Genomic DNA, 12,050 nt, shown 5'->3' on the forward strand with positions numbered 1-12,050 from the left:
GTTGCTGCCCTGTCAGTGGAGGGAAGGAACAGGTTGAATGTTGAGTGCCAGTTCAGTCCTGTATCATATCTTAAAATCAATGTAGTAGGTTGATGTTTACAATAACATCAGATTGTGAACATGTGTGGTTCTGGAACAGAATTATCCTCTGTTCTATTGACTAGTTTTTGGTTGGTTTTTTTTGGTTTGTTTTTTTTTTGGTAACTAAATTTAGAAAAAGTAGTAGGTTAATAGGGACAGTGCTTGGAATTACTAACTTGCACATCAGTTTACACTGCTTGTTCAGGAAATTTCAGGTGACCACTCATGAACATCAAACTAAAGATGGCACAGAAAATGATACTATTTTTTTTTTAATTGAAAGCCTAATCTGTTTACCTGTTGATGCATATGATGGGATTCTAAGTACACTATACATGTGTCACAATATTCACAAAAGAGTTAGATGCCATAAGCACAGTTATTTTGGTTACTATTGAATATTCACTTCTGATAAATTCTAAGGATACCTTTCTATACTACTTAGCTAATTTTACAAAAGGACAGGCTATTTTGTTGTTAAAAACAGTATTCTTAATTTCAATTTATAAGGAGAAGTTTGTGTTCAAAAAAAAGGTTTCAACAAATATTTTCCTGCTTTTTAAAGCAGGTTAAGTAAATTAACAAGATTAAAAACATAGATCAAAGGTATTGAACAGTAACTTTAAAAGTTTGTTTGAATTTGTCTTGATATGAAGCAGATATTAATACATTTATTTAATAAATTCTGTGTGGATGGATTCACCAGTATTTAACAATAAAAGTTTGCAAAATTCTTATTTAACTTTTGTAACTTACAAAAAGTCTGATTAGAGTTTACCTTTGTGTATTTTTAATTATTTGGTGCAATGTGTAGCATATTCCAGCGCCTCCCCAAAATTTATTCTCATCAGTAAATGCATTTTATGTTCACTTGAATTGGTACAGAATCAAGAATCCCAAGGAAAACTTGTATTTTCTGAATATCACTAAAAATAAAAATAATTCAACTCTAAGCTGCTTTTCATCTTTTAAATAAAAAATTTACCTCTGTTGTCAGAGAAAATGAAACTATAGATCTTGAAATGGATGCAGTCCAGAGGTGAACCCAGAAACATGCTCCAGCCATGGACAGCCTGAGCAAAGCAGCCTTCAGGGCAGCATTTCCTGCAGTCATTCTGAACAGTAGTGATGGTTGACTCTTAAAGATGCCAAATAGAATAAAGGTGACAGTGTTCATAATGCTTTTAATCACTATACCAATGACAGAACTTTGAGTACTTAAAAATTATTGTTGTTGATCATGTAAGGCATGAATGGTAATGTATGTCTTTCATTAATGTAAAAATGCAGGCCTATAGTGGAAGTGGGTGTGTACTTAAGCACTGGTCCTGCTGTCAATTTTCCCTTATCCAAAAATGAGATTCACACACTTTTGGAAAAGTGCTAGCTAGAAAATAGAGCCAGTCCTTGAAGTGCTCTTTCAGGTGAATACTCACTGAATTGCTGAAAAATGGTCTTAAAATATTGGGACTGAAAAAAGTGTGTAGCTTAGGTATTTAGTCCATATGTAAAAGTGAAAGTAAAAGTAAAATCCTGCAAACACACCATTAGCAACATCTCTGAGAGTAGTTAAACCAGGCAATTAATGCAATAACATTATTTGCAAAGTTTTTTACCAACTATTCAGTTGTATATCCTATTGTGTAAAAAAAAATAAATTAGTTTCTAATCAGCTTTATTGATTCTAATATGTGTGTTGCAAAGACACATATTAGAAGTGCTGTCTAAACAAAACTGCTTTTAATAGTGTTTTGGGTTTTTTTTTTAATGTGTAACAAATTGTTAATCTTGCTTTTTGTGGGCTGTAGTTCGTTCTCAAGTATACTTTATTTGCAGTCAGCCAGGGTTTGTCCATTTCATATTTAAGAGGAATAATGGAATAAATCTGCAAACTTAGGACTTGCTTACTTCCATGAAGGTGCAGACTTTCAAGTATCTATTCACCTTATGCAAATGGAAAATAGACTTTGTAGTCCTTTGGGCCATTATGGAAAATTTGTTTTTATTTAACTTTGAAATTATTTTCTAAAGATTGCAGCAGGTGTAATGGAGTATAAAACTATAGCCAGGCTCTACAGTTCTTTGGAAAACAATGTGGAGCAAACATTTTGCAAAATTGTTCAGTGTTCAGTCTTTTATTGCACTGGTATGAATACAGCCCCTTTTGTTTTAAACATTGGTAAAATGAGTTAATTAAACTGAGTAGTCCTTTTTGAAATTAGAATGTAAATAGTGAAAAATATCTGAGGTTTGGTGTTCAGATGGTACAAGAAAAAAGAAAATTAGCTCCTTTTATAATTTCTTGACTCTTTCCCAGTTATTTAATGAGATCTTACTAATATGAAAATGTTAAGAAACTATATTTCATTCTGCTTCTCCATGGTATCTTCAGGTCCATTTTCCAGTATTAGGCAGTAATTCATACAGTGTTTGTCAGATACCATGTCATCAGCTGAAAAATGGCCAGAATTATTTCATTTAAAAAAATCCAGATAGCAGTGAAGCTTATGTACATTTTCATATTTATTTCAGTGAGGCCAAAGTTTCATCTCTTGTCCTCTTTCTGTCTCTAATTCTTAGTTTTCTTTTTCTGCCACAGACAATACAGTCTTCAGTTTCTATGTTTTTCAGGTGTGCAATTTTTAGACTTTTTTTTTTTAGCATGTTCATTCCATTGGTTGTAGTCATCTAGGTCACGTATAAATCTGGTGCTTGCTATCTTAGCATCTTAAGACATGTTGTTTTTTTTTAAATCCCTATGAGCAAGCCTTATTTCATGCCTTGTCTTAACCAGTGCACTATCTTCAGCTCTGTTCTAGACATGTCTATTATGACAGAAGGAATAGAGACTTTTTTCACTTCCTAACATGTAGCTGTTAAAATAATGCTTCCTGCTTGCTGATTTAATTGTCAGTCTTATTTTTGCATTCCCCCTACTGTTCACCACCCATATTTGCATCAGATTTGAGCTCTTTTCAGTACTTTCAAAGTTCTATATAATTCTGCCCTTCCTTACTTATGTTCCTCGATGAGTTTCCTGTCTCTCCCCCACTCGCTCCACTTCTTTAATGTTCCCACACATCCATCTGTCACTACTTAGGCAGTTACTTCCATGTCATCTTCCATGTTACCATCTATACATGCTGTGACCTCCCAGGACTCACCTGCAGAAGTGCTTAGATCGGCCGCCTTCAAGTCCCATTTAACAGCACACTCCTCAGCCGCTTTTATGGAGCTGAGCTGGACTTTATTTAAAAAAAAATCTTTCCTGTTTATTATTCCTCCTTCTGTAACTTCTGTTGCTGTATCTATAAACTGTATGCTGCTCATATTACCAGCTCCCTTTAAGTGCCTAGACAGATACTCTTCTGCAAAAATGTCTAGAATCATTTAAGACATTACCAGCAGCAGTTACATCTTGCAGCATCTCAGTTAATCAAGTACTTCAAATGTCTTAGAAGTGATAGTGGCCAAACTTGGGACTAAGTGGTCTCAAGTTTTCATCTGCAGAAGATTAGAACATAGAAGTAGGAATGAGGATTATGAGATGGTTTCTGCTGGAGCCCAAGATGATGTAAAGTAACCAATCAGTCTGTTCTTTGTGTTCCAGTGCTGTACAATGGGTTTAAACAGGTAACCCATAAACACAGAATTTGTATTATACTTGCAAAGGTTAGTAATGAGTTTCTGTGTAGTATCAGTAAGAACCTGGGCAGGAATAGGAATCTAGACTTTTTAATACTGACAAAACTTGAAGAACAAGTGAAAAGTTCTGCTCATTATTTCTTTACTTGTCTGTGTCACCTCTATTGATACTGCTGTCATGGTAAAGTCTTAGCAGCTACTGAAAATTTTAGTTCGGCATGACTATCTTAAGACTGACATAAGCGTGCAGGTAGCTGGGCCTTGGGATTTTTTTTTCTTTTGTTTTTATTATTGGTACAACACTGTTTTGTCTCTAGTTGTAGGATCCTGCCTGCAAAAGTCTGAAGCAAACATCTCTGTCCTGTGTTGCTCTAAAAGAAGGAAGATATAAGATTAACCCCGATCAATGTCTTTGTTCTGATGTCTTTTGCTGAGAGCATCTGCTTCCGGCTTTCTTGAACTTTAAACAGCAGAAGATGCACTGTACATGTTTATTTCAGTATTTTAGAGGAAATGTGCAGTAAAAAATGTAATCTTTAAATTGATCACACTGAAAATTCTGAAGTAAAGACTGTTCAATAACATGTGTGTATTGAAACGAAATAATGTGCCTTTACTGAAATAGCCACTAAATCAACTGGACTTTGAACTGTTTGGTCAAGGAATGTGTAGAAGAATTGTGATTGCATCCCCAGTTACTTGGAGCATTATAATCATTAACAGCCTTTCAAGAAAGTTTTCACGTGTGTATTCTGTCTTAAAAATACAACTTATAAGAATATAGTCTCATATGGTGGTATCTGAACATCCAGTTTTGTCAACAGGATGAAATAAAACTAATACTTGTCTGACAAAGTAATTTGTCTATAGTCAAGAGAAAATACTTCTAAGGACAGAAAGTGTTCAAGTGGAAACAGTGTCAAGACTTCATGGAAGAAAACGTAAAACCAGAGATCACGTCTTATATTTTTTGTATTATGAATTGTACTCTGAGAGCCACGCTTTATATAATCACTCCAGAATGGTAATTATTGTATAGTATTTTAATGGCATTTCTGTGCATAACAGAGAAATAAGTTGGTTTCAATTATAACTTTGATTTTTGCTTCATAGTAGTTTAAAAATGAGCTGGCAGACTTCCAAATGTGCTTTTCAGTATGTTGGTATTTGAATACGTACCTCACTGAGTTGCATGGTTTGTGTTGTTTGCATGACACAGACTTGACCATCTTGTGATTGTTGTTTCAGGCTTCTGTATTCTGGCGTGCATATATTATTTACCTGTGTCTTGTAGCACAGGCAGTTCAGTTGTTCCTCCAAAGATAGCTGAATTATAATAGTAAACATTTAATTTATAGCAATCAATGTAAATGGGCAGGCCTAGTTAGTGTGTACACATATACAAATCAGGTAAACAGTAACAGGTTAGCAGAGAATTGTATTATTGTAAATAATCTTAAAAGCAAATGTATTTGTGCTTGTCACACCTATTGCAGAGTGTGGAGAAAATATGCAGAAATCACTACATTGTGTTAGAAATCTAATAGGAATGGAGGGAGAAAGCAGAATGATGAGAGACAGCTGCTGCTGCTGCTGCTGCTGCCCAGATTGGCAGCCTATTTATAATCAGGCAGGCTGAGAGCTGGAGTGCTGTGCTGGGCTCTAACACATCCCAGACCAGTGGGGATTGGTTGTATCTACACATTCAGCATTTTGTTTTTAAAGCAATGCATATTTTTCACATTCTAAAGAAATTAAATAAATGGACCAAACTAAATTTTCAGTGGTTTAAATAATTTTGGATGGTGTAGTACTTCCATATAAAGAAGCTCTATTTAGCAGTTTGTTATTGAATTTTTGTATGAATTAAACCTGTTGGAGTAGTAGGGCTTATTTACATGTCCTGAATGCCATCTGAAATGACAACGTTAGGTAAGATTGAACATCACACAAATCTTGGCTGCATATGAAAATGGATCTTAACACTTCCCATCCTGTTTCATGTTTTGCTTTTTCCTTATTTTTAATTGACATTTTAAACACATGCAGTGGTAATGCCTTAAAAGTACCTTTTTAAGCACTAGGGCAATTTCATTTATAAGTCACATGGGGAAACTATAATGGCAGGCTTTCATTCCACTTGGAGGTGATCTCTGCCTAGGTGTCTGCATAACACACAAAGGCACAGAGCCCAAGTGACTTGTTTCACCGCTCATATGCAGAAGTTTTACCAACTGATTTGATTTCATGTAAAGGTCATTCCTCTCCTGCCTCCCACCTAGCCAGTAGCCCCAGCTCCTTTACTCTGAAACTCTGGCAAACTTCAGAAATATTTTAAAAACTCAGTTTTTTACATTTGGGATTGTTTCACAATAAGATTATTCTATAGCTAAGCAGTTTGGAGTGTTGCATTTCATCTTGACCTGATCTGCTCTTTGGAGTACTCCTGACAAGGAGACAAGTAAAATATTTTTATATATTGAAATAATGTAATTAGATTTCCTGATTTCAAAATGTGCTATGAAATTGTAATTGATTTGGTAGCTTAACCCTTGAGAAAAATTAGACTTTCTGTCTTTTGAGGACAAATGGGAAATAAAAGGGTAGAAAGAGTATTTTCTTTACATAATTATAAATACCTAAATAAATGAATGCAAGATCTTCACCAGACTACCTTATGGCTATGAGTTCTAAAAGTTAATAAACAAAATTTGTTTATTTCCTATTTTCCAAAAATCATTTACATAAAATTTTTTCACCATTCCTGTACTGTTCAGTTTTTAAAAGGGCTAAGAGGACTTGTTTTTTCTGTAGCATTTATTCATTCAACTTCATCTGAATCAATTATGTAAGTGTAATTAATACGAAAATCTTTCTAAATCTTATTTATTTGTCTTGTCTGTTACTGAATTAATTACACTTTAGCTGTTTCTGAGGTCAGAATTAGGAGAATACATACTCAGGATCCCTGGCCTACTGCTAATTCATATAGGGCTGTATCATTTCTGCATTACATCTTTGCTTTTTTATAAAATATTTTTTCACATTGTGCAAAAACTGAGAGTCCCAAAGAAACATTGCAGTTTTTCAATGTCAGATATATTTATTGATGGATTTTGCTATGTCATTGCTGACCGGCTTGTCTAAGCTAAGCAAAATGACTTACACTGAAGAAAAGATGGTTAAGCTGTAATTTCTTTTTGCATCTGTTAGTATAGCTATAGTATTTATATTTTAGGCTGGTAGTGTATATAAAATACCTGTTTCTGTCACTTTCTCAAGTCCTTCAAATTAAATTCCTTCATATTTTCACGGTATTTTATATAAATCCTCAGTGACTATTTCTCCTGTAATTTTATCGTCTTGATTCCAACATCATCTCTTTGGCATCACCCTTATCATATCAATGTATATTGATATAAATATATCAATATACATAAATAAAGTTATAGGCATATATTCATCTTCTGTGAAGAAGATCTGTCACAAAGACATAGTTTTGATTTCTCTGCAAATTTTTGACCTTAGCCATCCATTGATTCCTCAGCAGCCCATCTGGTTGGTGGCTTCCTGCTTTCATGTGTTTTGGGAATGCCTTGGTATTGCTGGTATAGCTCTGCTATTTTCTATTCACATTTCCTCTTGTGTCTCCTTATTTCCATCTTTCATTTCACCTGTCATAAATGATGCTTCCTCCTACGGTTTGTGAAGGGTGGGTTTTCCCTTTGAAGGTTATGTGTTTGCCTCTAGTAACCTTTCCAATCACACCAGTAGTGAAACGGGTTATTTTTCACGTTTTTCCTTCCTATTCTGTATGGGTTCTTTGCTTATTTTCTGGTTTCTATAAACCTTTTTTGTTTGGTAAAAGGCTTTCTGGTAAATCTTGGTGTTTCAGTTTCCCTGCTTTTATTTTAAGGCATTTTGACCCACATAAAGTTTTCTGAAGTTTTAAGTTGGCAGTTAGTGTTTGGACTTCCAGGTGTATAACACATGCTCTTTTCCAAAGGGATACTCTCTGGGGAGTGTTCACACACATTAGTGTGTATGTGTCTGCTTAGCTAGCTTGGGTGTTTGTAGGAGTTTCCAGGCATAACCAGAGAAAACTGGTGGATCTTGTGAACTGAGCCAGGGGGTAGTTCTGGATTTTTTTCCTCCCCTTTTGAAATCTAAAGGAACACAATGCAGGCAGCTGTGCTGATGCTTTTAAGTTTTTGGCTTAGATTCAAAGGGAGTGCTTTCCATTAGAGCATCCCCTGCCCGATAGACAGATATCACGGTTGGAGCCAACATCTCCATTTTATGGCGTTCCCCAGCCAGGCTTTCTGCTTCCTTTCCTCTCCGCGCTTCAGTGACCACCACCTTGTGTCATCTTTCTGCTACTGCACCGTCTTTCCTTGTTGGATTTTAATGTCCCTGGCAGGAATCTGTTCCAGCCCAGAAATAAAGACCAGACCAGCTCTGGCAAGGACGTGTATTTTTCATTTCCGTGTGCTCACATAAGTCAGATGCGTGTTGGAATATATTTCCTTTCATTACTCCTTCCTCAGCACACACACAAAGAAGTGCTCCTTCTGTAATTATTTTAACAAACTTTTTGTTTGTGGGGGATGGAATAAACCAAAGTTGCAGTGAAAGTACTGACCCAAAGCAAGGTCAGGTTTTGCTCCCCAAAATCAAAACAGATCTGTAAGATTGCAGCTGAGAAAAACTTCACCAGTTATTAGGAAAAAATGCTGTGCCCTAAAGGGAAATGAAGACAAATTAAGAGCACCAATGTCCTGCTAGGACGTTATTTACCTTGAGCTAATATGGCATAGCATATACCATTTTCCTGTGGTGAATAATCAGGATAGCCAAAGGAGGGAATGGTAGTTTTTCTACTTCTGTACTGTAGAAATCCATGCAGGAAGGTGTCCTCCTTGTGTAAGTCTGGAGCCAGCTTTGTCCTGCTCTATGTTAAAACTAAAGCAAAAATGGTCCCAGGCTGGTGCTTTGGTTGCTGTAATTCTGACAAAGGTGGCATTGACACACTACAATTTTTTATTTTACACAGTATTAAATAAAGGCTTCTCTGTATTTCTATATCTGAAGAAATAACATACATTCCTAGTTGTAATTAATTATTAGAAAAATGTAGGTAAGATAACAGCCTTGACACTGTAACAGGACCTGGCCAACCATGCTACAGAACTAGACACCCATTTCATTAATTACAGAAAGGAAGGTAATAAAATTCAAAAATATAATAGTAATAATAATACAATATTATAACGTAATAAAAATGTTAGCCCACAGTGCCAAATGTCCCAAGTCATACTCCTGGAGAAAACTTGTTTTCACTGGCTCATAGCTCCATCTGTTTTTATTGATTTTAGTGCCTTTAAAATCAGTCTTTTTATGCTTAGGCCTTGACACTGCATTTGGGGGACCTATACTTGATTTTTGTTTCTAAATTAATCTCTGTTTCAGTTTTCCCATATGTGAAGTTAAAGAATAATGAATACTTTACTCCCTACCAACATTACGAGGTTATTGTGAAGATTAACTATGCTTGTAAACATTATATAAAGGTCTGAATATTGCCAGTAGTATTACTATGCTTTATTAGGTATTTGCCTGGTTCATCCTATAAATAAATGTGTACTGTTCAATGATGAGTAGTTAGCAGTTGATAATTAAAAAAAAAAAAAGTGAAGAAAAAAAGATTGTTCATTTAAATATCTCCTTTTATTTTAAAATGCACCTACTTAAAGTTATTGCAAATCAATGTCATGCCCTGCTTCAATTTGAATAAATCTAATTTAAATAAAGATCATATTAAACAGTACAGGGTTGTTTCTGACATCCTAAAGAACTCAAATGAACTGCCTCATGAAAATGTGTTAAATTGAATTATGACAGTAGTAGTCCTTTCTACAGGTAAAGAGCGTATTTCCTTATTTATGTGTATTCAGTTGATTTTAGTTTATAATTGCTTCATAAAGAGCTGAAAAACAATAATGATGAAAATATTTTCTATCGTAATCTATAAGTAAAAGGCAGCTGAAGAAAATTTTGAAGGACATGTTTACTAAAAACAGTTCAGTTTTGTCTTATCAGATGGTCCTTCTCTGTTTAATACATCTGTTTTAAATGCAAATCTATCCTTGATAAACTTCCATTCCCGTGAAATACACAATACATTCAGTATATTTGTACTGATGTTCTTTAAAACATGTAGTGTTCTGGTATAATATTAATCTTCTTCTTGCCATAAATTATAGTCAGAGATTAAGACAATAATGTCTAGTAGCATGAAATAATAATTTTTAACATAGTAGTCTATATGTACATTATTTGAATAAATGCATGTTTAATTTTGTTTTTACTTTAAGATTATATTGATCTAAGTTAGGAAAAAAATAAGTAAACATTTTAGGGGCTGGTTGTTGCATTGTCTTATAGATTCACTTCCAGTGCGAACCAGCTTTTTTTTACAAGATTAGAAAGAAATACAAACTCAGAAAAGATTAAAACTCAGCTGTTTGAATGAAGATCTTCCTGTTCAAAGGAAAAAATGAAAATCAAAGTTCACAAACCTTCATGTGCACTTTAATGAAGAAAATGTACCCATAGATTTTAATTTAACTCATCTGATAGTGTATAGTACATACAGATCTTTGTGTCTAGGAGTCACAGAGGGCAACAGCATTGCCCAAGTCTCTCTTTGTCCACATGATCTGTTTTGTTCATAATGTCACTACTTTATCCATCCAGTGTCACTGGATGTTCACTATCTGCATACCTGGAGAGAGAGGTATGTTAAAAGCAAAGGTCAACAATATTGTGCTTTTTCTGCAACACTGTAGATTGCTGTACCTTGTTACTATTCTGTTGGTTGGTAGATTACCTCCTTTCCTGTGTTTTATTCCAGCCACAGCAGGAACAGCAGAGATGGAGGAATGAGTAGCAACTAGGCTGAACTTTTCAGTAATGTAGCAGTGTATAATAGAAGCATGTAACCACAGCCTTGTCATCAGCACCCAGGAGTGAACGTGTAATTCTCCATACTGGAATTATGCTAACCTCATAGTTTACATTTTGCTGTTTGATTTTGCAAGAGGATGATTCTACAGGGCAAGACTTTTTTACTGAGAACTTCTGTCATTTCAATATATTTGGTAGGCTCTTCTGTTTTTTTTTATTGGATAGACTTAAATGGATAGTCTTTGGGGGAGTTGATGTGAATTAGAAGTTCACATTTTAGCCACAGCACGCCTTTGTCACACCTGTTTGTGCATACCCTGATTAATATTCAGCTGATGTCATTCTGATGTAACTTGATTTGAAGCCGAAGTCCTGAGCTCATCAGAAAGAGCTTCTAGTGGCAAATAAGAATGCTGACACTCCAGAAATGCTTTAGAAGGCTTTAAAAAACATGTGAAGTGGCTTTCCTCTGTATATTCAAGAAGTTAAAGCAAAAGCCAACTATTTAAAATGAAAAAATTGCTAGCCCTCAGACAATACAATGTGTCTGTCATAATGTGCTCACAAAGAAACCATATTAATTTTTAATCATCAAAGACATAGCTGATAGCATGTGGAGAACTTCAAAATCAGGCATTTAAAAATAATATTGTGTTGATGTATCTACAACAGTACTTGAAACTTCAGAAAATGTTGATATTTACTGATAGGCCTAAGCTTTCAAAACATTATTCCCTCTAGGAGCTGACTTTCAAATAGGTAATACTGGCGTCTGTATATTTCTGGAAGTTTAATTTTGAATTAATTGCTTAATCTCCCTGCTCTTTTGTAGCTGCTCTAACTTGGAACTGTCACAGTGGAGATATGCTTTTGATACAGATACATTATTCTGATAAGTCTTGTAACTTTCGCCAGTGCCTTGCACTGAGCTATATTGTAATTTGTCATCTCCATGAGAAGCAGACTGGACACTAGCACGCTATTAGAGATGAAGAAAAGGAAGGTGTCCTGTTGTCATGCAGTCAGTTGTTCTTACTGCCTTCCCATTGTCTACCTGGAGTTACACAGAGCATCTGCATAAATACACACAAACATTCATTATTCTTGTATCAGGAACTGCAGTCATTTCTGCTGCAACTGTGTCTTAGTGCAGTGTGTTTCAGAATCCAAAACATGCAATAAATGTACTATAAATTCTCAAAAGGCAACATTTGGATTTTTCCTAGTCTACATATGGGTTTGGGAATTCTGTAGCTGATTTAAGTGGATTCTGTTTATACTGTATGGAGTTCACTTCAATGTGAAAAAGGACTTGAAAAGGTACTTTTAGAAGAATAAAAAACTATTTAAAAAATATT

The 12,050-nt window shown here is 34.9% G+C and overlaps 1 protein-coding gene across 12 annotated transcripts in view; it reads left to right on the plus strand.

Annotated features, from left to right (window-relative positions):
- PHF21A (PHD finger protein 21A) overlaps positions 1 to 12,050 on the plus strand; it is a 124,728-nt gene that overhangs the window by 62,872 nt on the left and 49,806 nt on the right. The gene's annotated exons all lie outside the window — the stretch shown is intronic.

This window comes from Taeniopygia guttata, chromosome 5 (genome assembly GCF_048771995.1).
Source record: "Taeniopygia guttata chromosome 5, bTaeGut7.mat, whole genome shotgun sequence".
Classification (NCBI taxonomy): domain Eukaryota; kingdom Metazoa; phylum Chordata; class Aves; order Passeriformes; family Estrildidae; genus Taeniopygia; species Taeniopygia guttata.